The sequence below is a fragment of the Mizuhopecten yessoensis genome, unplaced genomic scaffold (assembly GCF_002113885.1).
Source record: "Mizuhopecten yessoensis strain PY_sf001 unplaced genomic scaffold, ASM211388v2 scaffold4939, whole genome shotgun sequence".
NCBI lineage: Eukaryota > Metazoa > Mollusca > Bivalvia > Pectinida > Pectinidae > Mizuhopecten > Mizuhopecten yessoensis.
In genome coordinates this window covers 25,038-29,939 of record NW_018405797.1, presented here as the reverse complement: position 1 = coordinate 29,939, position 4,902 = coordinate 25,038, and the positions used below count along the sequence as shown (strand labels likewise).

Here is a 4,902-nt window from a genome sequence, read left to right as displayed (position 1 = left end):
GGGGAACCCCCCCCCCCCCTGTCCAGGGTAAGAGAAAAAAAATTCTCTCACCTCAGACAAGAATGTCTCACATGATATCCAGTTCTAGATTTTTCTATGTCATCCCATCTGTCTGGCACCTTTCACAACATTTCACAGAATTTTCACACAGCGATGCATTCATCCAAGTAATACACTCGTGTATTTTTTTATTCTGTTTTGTCGTTACATGTATAGATTTTAAATGTTTTACAGATACCTAATGTTGTAAATAAAAGATCATCTACACTGTTTTCTTCCTTGAAACGATGGACTACGTTATTTATGTAGAGGTATTAAAATGAAGCTAGAGAGCACGTCCCAGGGTTATACTATATTGCTGGGAGGCTATACCTTAGCAGTAAGGTATTATTGAGGCCCTATTTTCCTTGGTGGCTACACTATTCCCCGATCAAGTTGTGTCCTGGGGACTCTATTGGATCCCTCAGTGTACCAATTTAAACTTACTTCCCTTAATTACCACTGGGAAATGCTCTTAACCAGTTAACCCCTACAAATCTAAAATGGACTTGCCCAGTCTTTGATTTGGTAAGGTTCAAATGTGACTTAATGGGTGAATGGGTTAAGGTATACAAGAGTCACACATCTGCACACAATGTAACTTGCAGGTGGCACCCTCCAGCTACTGACCAAGCTCGACAATGTTTTTAAACTAGAGAGCACATGCCATATTCTTTGGCAGCAACATTTTTTTCATCTTTGCAAAAAAAGCACCAAATAATCTTAGTCTTAGGTTCTGAAACAACCAGGCACCGAAACATAAAAAATTCTCAATAAGTTGGGGCAAATAGAAAACAAGAGATCCCAGAGGGATCTTGGCGCCCACCATTGTACCATCTTCATTAGTTCTTTGTCAGTTCGATCTTTTCTCTTCTTTCATCTAATCTGTTTGATCGAGTCATGTTAACAGTAAATGCACCTTGAGGTAACTTTTGATCTAAACTTAATACTGATGTGTATGAAAGCCAACCTTCAAAGTGAGTTTAACATTTCACATATTTACTAGTACAGTACTTAATGTAAAAGAAATAGAATTGATCATTGCAATATGAGAAAGATCTGTTTAGTTCTTCCTTTAGCCACTTTGTTTTTATGATCAGTCTCAAAATATAACATGCACAACGAGGGATCAAGGGGAACCTACATCTCAAATTTGAGAAATATCCCTCAAGAAATAGTACTAACAAACCTTCAATATCCAAAATCGAAGATGGCTGTCGGTAAGCCATTTTGTTTAACTGATCAGTTTTAAAGAGTAAACATGAACAATAAAGGATAGTGGGGAACCTGCATTGGCTGGCCCCTAAAAAAAAATTGGGCGAGTAAAAATTTTGAAGCACTGGCCCAAATGATATATTGGTGGCCCAAATAATTTTGGAAGAAATATTTCCACAGCATTTAACACAATGCTTCAGCACATTTAAATTACATATAACATGACAATGTTTGTAGTAATTATGTAAAACAGAATAAAATATTATATTTGTAATTCTTCATCCCTAGTTAAAACCTGAAATGATCCACTCCATTCAGGTCTTCTCAAAAAGAAATACACAACACTCGTACCCCAAAGAAGACACCCTAGCAGTATTTATATAGAAAATCAGAAAAAAAAATCACCACATTTTCTAAATCACAGACAGTTTGATTCAAATCAAAGTATTGACAATTGAAAAATGTAATGCTCCCCCAGTTATGTGTAAGGGACTATAATTTCTTTAATTCATTAATTTTTCAACAGTAGCTCAAACTATTTTTGTTGGGCCAGTGACTAGCTCACTTTTGACAACTTTTAGTAACTCGAGCAAGACTTTAACCGCCATTGGCGAGCAAGCGACCGTCTATTGCAGGCACTGTTTTACAATAAGGGAACAAGGGGAACCTACATATAAAATTTGAGAAAGATTCCTCTGGTACTTTTTGAGAAATAGCGATAACATACTTTCACTATCAAACTCCAAGATAGCTGCCTGTCGGCCATGTTGTTTACCCGATCAGTCTCAGAAGCTGCCCTGCACAGCTAAGGACCATGGGGAACATATATATTAAATTTGAGAAAGATTCCTCTGGTACTTTTTGAGAAATAGCGATAACAAACTTTCTCTATCAAACTCCAAGATGGCTGCCTGTCGGCCATGTTGTTTACCCGATCAGTCTCAGAAGCTGCCCTGCAAAGCTAAGGACCACGGGGAACCTACATATAAAATTTGAGAAAGATCCCTCCTGTACTTCCCGAGAAATAGCGATAACAAACTTTCAATATCAAAATCCAAAATGGCTGCCTGTCAGCCACGTTGTTTAACCAATCAGTCTCAAAAGTTGCCCTGCAAAGCTAAGGACCAAGGGGAACCTACATATAAAATTTGAGAAAGATCCCTCCTGTACTTCCCGAGAAATAGCGATAACAAACTTTCAATATCAAAATCCAAAATGGCTGCCTGTCAGCCATGTTGTTTAACCAATCAGTCTCAAAAGTTGCCCTGCAAAGCTAAGGACCAAGGGGAACCTACATATAAAATTTGAGAAAGATTCCTCTGGTACTTTTTGAGAAATAGCGATAACAAACTTTCAATATCAAAATCCAAAATGGCTGCCTGTCAGCCATGTTGTTTAACCAATCAGTCTCAAAAGTTGCCCTGCAAAGCTAAGGACCAAGGGGAACCTACATATAAAATTTGAGAAAGATTCCTCTGGTACTTTTTGAGAAATAGAGATAACAAACTTTCACTATCAAACTCCAAGATAGCTGCCTGTCGGCCATGTTGTTTATCCGATCAATCTCAAAAGTTGAGAAAGATTCCAATATGGTACTTCTTGGGAAATTACCCAAATTTTCCTAGGAAACCAGTGTTTAAAAGACTGGCTGTGTGTTTTCAAAACCATTGAAGTCGTTGATTCGGTTATTGATTCTTGAGTGGAAAGTCATGTTGAATTGATGATCCGATCCCATAGACCGTTGTGCACTGTGCTGATCTGCGTCAATGGACCGACTCGTTCACTCTGACCTGGGCCAGGGTCCCCACTCTGTCATCTATCATCCTCCATAGTAAAGTCTTTTTCTCCTTGAAGTAAAACAAAAAATAACGATATCTAAAATAAGATACCAATAACTGAAGTTGAAGTGAATAACATATCAACAGCACTCATTGTAAGACTTGTATGTGTCAATAATAATAAATCGTGGTTCTTATATACAGCTTTATCTTAACCTAGTTTGTAGGTCGTCGCAAAACGTTCACAAAATATTATCCGGGGTAATGGGTCTTTTGCATGAACCATGCAGCCAACATCTTTCTCAACTCCCTTGGGGAGCATACAGCCGGTGCTGCTATTTCGGTGCTCACAGCTAGCATTCAACAAACCTAGCACTGCCCAAACACATACTCATTTACAGCTGAGAAGACCGGAACAAGCGGAGTAAAGTATCTTGTTCAAAGATACAACACAGTGCTGTGACGTGACTTGAAACGCGCAACCCTTCAGTCACGAGCCCAACGTCCTACCACTAACTACCATGCCTCCCAAGTTACATGTTCATTGCTAAAAACCTATAAAAAGTGTAAACAGGAAGTTTACAAAGCCAGACTAACACAAATACCCGCAATGTGATCAAACATATCCGGAGGAATCACAGATAAAGTATTATCAAGACCAAATGATCTAGGCAGTTCATATCTTAATTTTAAAGGTGGAAAAACTTTGCTATACCATTGCCGACACCACAAAATAGAACCGAGAACTAGTTCTTTTTCAAGATATGATCTGTAAAACAATATACATATGTATAAACATTATTTCATCATTTGATAAGTAAACTATTGAAATTAGTTCAATATTCATGATTTAATATAATAATAATAATAATATACAACATTTATATAGCGCCCTATATAATTTGTAAAATTACTCTAAAGCGCTTTACAACATATGGATAATAGTAATGGTTATGATTGTGAAAACAAAACACAAAGGCTTACAATCACTTTTATACATTTAAGCAAGCAATGTACACATAATTGAACAAATAAATGGGTGGTATTTACATGACGTCTTTGCAAGGATTCTAAAACGCAGACATGAAGAGGTGAGTTTTGATGTCTGTCTTGAACTTGGCTAGAGTATTCGACTTTCTAATAGCAGATGGTAAACTATTCCACAATGTAGCCGAAACCCTCCCAAAGCATCTGTTTCCCTAGGTCACAGTACGAGATTTTGGGACACACAACAAAGATTCTGACTCCGACCGCAGTGATAGTGACGGCTGATACAGGGTAACAAGCTCCTGTAGGTACTGAGGAGCTGTTCTATTCAGTGCCTTGCATGTGCATGTACACCAGAATTTTGAACTGCGACCTGTATCGTACAGGTAGCCAGTGCAACGAATAAAGCGCAGGTGTGATGTGCTCTCTCTTTCGAGTACGAGTAACTTTGCAAAAATATTGGATTTTTTTATCACTATTTTTTCTATCAAATCTTTTGGCAATATCAAGTCTATTGACAGAGTGATTAAGAAGAACAAGGTTACCGCGAGCGGTATATAATACGCCCGTCACACATTGAATGAGCAGTTGTTTGTATGATTGAAATATATGAAGTATTTGTGAGTAACTGATATTAAAAGAGAAATCATTCAACATAACTGGTAGATCAATGAGTGCATTACAACAACATGGAACGCATGCATCGCATTAATGAAACCAAGTGGAATAACTCCAATAATTACGGTCGGATAATGGCGGTTATCTAACTTGTCCGAGCTTTCATGGTAATTAACCTTGTTGTGAAGTTTGAAGTTAATCCGTTAATAATTACTCGAGATATTGAGCGGAAACTGTTTCCGCAAGTCAATAAAGGGGCATAACT

At 37.7% G+C, this 4,902-nt stretch overlaps 1 long non-coding RNA gene across 1 annotated transcript in view; it reads right to left on the bottom strand.

Annotated features, from left to right (window-relative positions):
* The window catches only part of LOC110450030, a 14,608-nt gene that overhangs the window by 314 nt on the left and 9,392 nt on the right, over positions 1–4,902 (bottom strand). The window contains exon 2 of the long non-coding RNA XR_002462925.1: positions 2,866–3,101. This is a non-coding gene — a long non-coding RNA (uncharacterized LOC110450030). The remainder of the gene's footprint in view (positions 1–2,865; positions 3,102–4,902) is intronic.